Below are 5,764 nucleotides of genomic sequence, written 5' to 3'. Positions count from 1 at the left end.
GAAATTGGACTATAAACACGAGGTGTTTTGCAGACACCTCGTTCTATAAAATAGAATGAATTAGAGCGCAGCCTTGTAGCACCAAGGTCGAGGGTTCGGATCCCCTACCAGCCAGCCGCCAAAAAGTAAATAAATAAAATAAATAGTAAAATGTGTTCAGATGAGTTGAGCAGAGGAGATTGGTTTTATAGACAGGAAAGGGCTGAGGAAAGCAGAGACAGAGGACAAAAAACAGATTGGCTGTTCCAAAGTTACTTTTCTTATAAAGGTTCAAGGAAGGGGAACTTCCTTATCATTCCCGCTAAAACTGGCTTGTCTGGGGATTTGGCTATTAGCTCTCACTCTGCTGATTTCTCCTAAGGTCAGATAAACAACTTAGTTTCAGGTTGGTGACGTGGAACTTTAGCATGAGTGACTCCATTTTGGTTTGGCCTGTTGGGCCTAGTGCAGGAGCTCAGTCCAAACCAATGGGCTCCCATAAATTCTATTTAACAGTTGGCTGGCCATCTTGAGTTTTCTGCCAGCTTGTCACTGACTGGCACATCTGTGCCTGCAGGCCTCCTTTCTGAAATGGCAGTGGCCCCCTTCCTGGCCTGGCCTCATCCCTCCCCATGTTCTAGATCTGTAAACCACACTGGCTGGCACTGGCAGGAAAGACCTTGGGGAAAGCCTGCTGTTAACTCCCAGACTCTGCAGGAGGGCGGGACAAGGGCTGAGGACGCACAGTGAACAGACCTTCATTCACACTGGACTCAGACAATAAACATAAGCTAAGTACATAATATGTCCCATAGTGGCAAGTGCAACAGACAAAAATAAAGGCAGGGGTGCAGGGCTGGGGGTGTGTGGTGATTTTAAATAGGGCGGTACACAGGCATGTCCTTATGGGCAGCTGCAGGACCGAGGGACTGAGGCTAAGGAAGAAATAGCCAATGCAAAGTCCCTGAGGATGGAAGGTGCTTGCTTGTTGAGGGAACAGCAAGGAGTCCCCAGGGGCTGGAGTGGGGCACATGAGCAGGGAGGGGAGGAAGAGATGTCCAGGTTCTGTAGGGCATTGTAGGCCCAAGTGGGAACAGTGGCTTTTACTCTGAGTGCATTGGAAACTGAGGAGTGTTTCTTTTTTTTTTTTTCTGAGCTTACCAGCCATCCCTATATAGGATCCGGACCCATGGCCTTGGTGTTATCAGCACTGCACTCTCCCGAGTGAGTCACAGGTTGGCCCTGAGGAGTGTTTCCAACTGATCCTTCTGTAGCTATAAAGGGGGTGAGGGGAAGCCGCAGAGAAATGATTGCTGGTGCTGTTGTAGAGGCCAGGGAAAAGAGGGTGGGCTGAGGTGTCATTTGAAAGGGGAGCTGATGGGATTTCCTGGCCAGTTGGTTATGGGGTCAGGGACAGAAGAGTCCCTGGGCCTGGAAGGATGGAGCTACCATCGCCCGTGGGAGGGAGGGGCAGTCTGGTGCAGGACCAGCATTCGGGGTTGGACATGCTGTCTTTGAGTTTCTTGTTTTTTGGGGTTTGTTTTGATGGCTGGCCGGTATAGTATTCAAACACTTGACTTTGGTGTTATCAGCACGGCACTCTCACCAACTGAGCTAGCCGGCCAGCCCCTGTCTTTGAGATGCCTGTCATGCTACAGCAGAACACTTTCCAAATCTGGAATTGAGAGAGGGCTCCATGGTCATTATCTCAGTTCAGGCCATCATCCCCTCTCCCCTGGGCTCCTTCCTCACCTCCAGACTGGGGTCTCTTCGCCAGTTTGACCGTACTCCCATCCAGATGCAGGGAACCCAGCCAGAGGGATCCCACCCTTGTACTCCCCCCCCCCCCCCCCCCCCGCTCACACCCTCCAAGGTGAAGTCCGGATGCTGGTGCCCTCCTTCAAGGCCATCCCCTTCGCCACACCCCCAGCCTCCCATTCCACCACTTTACATTCTGCTGTCCACACTAAGAGAACTGTGATCTGTCTTGCTTCCAAATCTTTCCACCCATTTTCCTCTGGAAGCCGCCATTCTAGGTTGCTCTAGCACCCCTAAACTTCCTTATAATTTTATTTACTCATTCTTGCAATAATGATTTATTGCGCACTGAGTGTGTGCTACACACTTTGCTAAGTGCTGGAATCTGCCTGTGAACATGGCAGCATCCTCAAGGACCTTACAATATAGTAAACAAGTCATGAATAGAATTCTTGGTGCTGATAACACCAAGGTCAAGTGTTCGGATCCCCGCACTGGGCAGCTGCCAAAAAATAAAAAATTCTGTGTAATAATAAGTGTTACGAGGAAAATACATGGAAATGATAGAGAGGAGGAGAGCTACTGCATAGCATTCCATTATCTGCATGGGCCATAATCTTATCACATAAAGAATCCCCTCCAGATGGGCATCTAGGTTGCTTCCAGTCTTCTGCAATTTCATAAAAGCTACAATAAACACCCTCACATTTGTGTGAGTCCATTCATGGGGTAGCTCACTAGAAGTGGAAGAGATACTCCCAAGACATTTGGCATTTGGAATTGTCACTTGGTCCCCAAGGAGCTGGCACAGCCCAAGTTTCCTTATTTGCACTTTGCAGTCATTGGACACATTTCTCCCTAAGCCATGAGGAGTGTCCCTTCAGTGCCGTCCTACATCACCTATATAATATCCACTTTTTATAGATAAAGAAACTGAGTTCTGGAGACATTTAAGTCACCCGTCCACAGCTTGTAATCAACTGAAATTGACCGAGCTGTCTATGGGATTTCAGCCCATGCTTTTTTTTTTTTTTTAAGCAGTTGGCTGGTACAGCAATACAAACACTTGACCCTGGGTTATAACATCGTGCTCTAACCAACTGAGCTGACCGGCCAGCCAGTGATGGCCTTCCTTCTTATTTCCTTCTATTGGAGGCTCCCGTACATTTTTTCCTGCCACTGGAGTCATGAGCATTTGTACTCACGTTCCCCGCCTTCCGCTGAGTCCCAGGACGCCACTCTCTGGCTCTTCACTGCATCTGTCCTCTGTTCCTACCTCTTCTCTCCCTAGGGGTCAGACCTCATCTATCACTACACTCCCTCCCCAGTTGAACCCAGGCAGTTCTGTGACTTGAAATTCCATCGACAAGCTGAACAATCCCAATGGCATGTCTCCAGCCTGGAATCTCCCCTGAGGTCCAGACACACACATCAGCCATCTGTTTGACAGCATCTCTTGGAGGTGGTGTATTCAGCCAGTCCAAAAGAAACCTACCCTGCCCTGCCCGGCTCCCTTCAGATCCTTCTATTGTTTCTTTGCACCCTTGCCTGGGCCTTGTGTGCTTTTGCAGCAAACAGCCCACACTCACGATTCTTCTTCAGCAGACTGTCCCTACCCCAGGGTGAGGCAGAGGGCCTAGTACATGCAAGCATTCAGTAGACGCACCCAGAACAGCTGAATGAATGTAAAAGGCTTAGCGTAGTGTCTGGGCTCTGGACACGTCGCCAAGGCGCCTCTGCCTTCACACCCAGAGAATCAGAAGTGTCTGGGAGTTTATGTTCCCTCCCCCGGGGCAGCCTTTCCTGGATGACTTCCCAGTGCGGGACAACTCACAGGTCTAAGGCTCACACCAGAGGGATCGTGCCACGGGCGCCATCTGCAGGACGCTGCCAGAGATTGCATTCTCTCGGGACCTTTCCCCTCCCAGCTTTTTTTGACGTTTCTGTCTTACATTCCACATGGAGCCAATCACATCAGCTCTATCTTCAAGTTATATCTAAAATCTGAAAACTTTTTTTTTTTTTCAAAAAGATGACCGGTAAGGGGATTTCAACCCTTGACTTGGTGTTATCAGCACCACGCTCTCCCAAGTGAGCCATGGGCCAGCCCCTAAAATCTGAACACTTTTAATGATCTTCACTATGACCACGAGTCCAGTCCACCATCAGCGCTTGCCTGGACTGGTGCAGTAGCTTCTCAAAGGTCTCCCTGCTTCTACAATCTTGTTGCACACAGCATCCGGAGGGCTTCGTGCGTACATAAAAGCCTGGGAGCTCAGATGCAGGCGTATGTTAATATAATAATAACAATTGTAGCTGGCCACCAAAAAAAAAAAAAATCAAATAACAATTTCTAACATGATGAAATTCCCACCGGGGCCAGGCACTGCGCTAAGCCCTTTATGTTCATTCAGCTGTTCGGGGTGCACCTACTGAGCATCTGTTGTGTACCAGGCACTCTGCCCCACCCTGGGATAAGGTGTTAAACAAGAGACCAGGTCTGTGTCCTCTTGGAGCTGACATTCTGGTAGGGGAAGTGGATAATTAGTAAGTGAAACTACAAATAAATTATTATTATTATTATTATTTTATTTATTTATTTATTTATTATAAAAAGATGACCGGTAAGGGGATCTTAACTCTTGGCTTGGTGTTGTCAGCACTACTCTCCGCCATTGAGCCAACCGGCCATCCCTATATAGGATCCGAACCCGTGGCCTTGGTGTTAACAGCACCACACTCTCCTGAATGAGCCACAGGCTGGCCCCAAAATACAAATAAATTATGTAATTACAGATTGTGGCAAGTACTAGGAGGAAAATAAACAGGGTGACATGGCCATCACCCAGAGAGGCCAACTTTACACGAGCAGGGAAGGTTTCCTGGGGGAGGTGGTCCCCCAGCTGAAAGTGGAAGGATGAGGAGCTAGCCATGGAAAGAGGTGGGTGGAGAGTATTTCAGACATAAGCTCTGGGGTGTGGAGTGAGCGAGCGAGTGGGAGGGTAGGGGGAGATGAGGGTAAGGAGGTGATGGGGCAGATGGGGCAGATGGGGCAGGGCCTGTGGGCTGCAGGGAGGACTTTGGCTTTTGTTCTGAGTGAGGTGGGAGCCATAGAGGGTTCTTGAGTAGAGGAGGGGCATGATCTCACTCAGGTGTTCACAGATGCCCTCCTGACCTTGTGGAAGAAATGTGTGTGTATGGTGGGGGGTGCAGAAGCTGGGGACCAGGGTGACAGGACTGCACAGGCCCACGTGAGTGATGATGAGGGCTGAAAGCTTAAGATATGGAAAGAAGAGGGCAGATTTAGGAGATATATTGGAGGTGGGTGGGGCTAACAGGAGCTGGGATAAGGAAAAAGGAGACTTAAAGGATCCAGGTGAACTAGGGCATGCAGAGAGGTCAGTCAGTACCGGGTGGAGGTTGAGGGCTTTGGAGTCGAGCAGACCTGGGTTCAAATGCTTTCTCAGCTCCTATGTAGCCGGGCCACCTTTTGACATGTCACTGATCCTCCCTGCCTTCATTTCATCATCGGTAAAACAAGGAGAGTAACAGAAGTGGGGTATTGTGTGTAACAGAGAGGAAGTACTCAAAAACTGGTGGCTACTTAAGAAAAAAATAAGGCAGATAGCCCAAAGGTGATAGGTGACAGCTGGCACCAGGGGGCAGCAGCAAGTCTCCAGGCAGCAGGGCAGATCCAAAGAGGCTGGGCTAGACCGTGGGGTGCCTGGGAGCCTATGACCAGGTCATGTGACCAAGGGGGTGGGTGGGAGGGGGACAGACCAAGGCTGCCTTCTGGACTCCAGGGATCAGAGCTTAATAAGGGGCATTTGTTCACCAGGAAAATCCTGAGCTGCCTGAATGGCAGAATTCAGGAGGAGACTACGCCCAGCAGACAGTGGGTTTCCTGCCCCCACTTCTCTTCCTCGGGAGAACCGCCCCAGCTCAGAGAATGCCAGAGCACTGGAAGCTGGGGTTCCCCTTACCAGCCGCCCAGCCCACTCCCCCCACCACAGACACGCCGGGCCTG

The sequence above is a fragment of the Cynocephalus volans genome, chromosome 10, assembly GCF_027409185.1.
Source record: "Cynocephalus volans isolate mCynVol1 chromosome 10, mCynVol1.pri, whole genome shotgun sequence".
Lineage (NCBI taxonomy): Eukaryota > Metazoa > Chordata > Mammalia > Dermoptera > Cynocephalidae > Cynocephalus > Cynocephalus volans.
Note: the sequence above shows the minus strand (reverse complement) of the source record.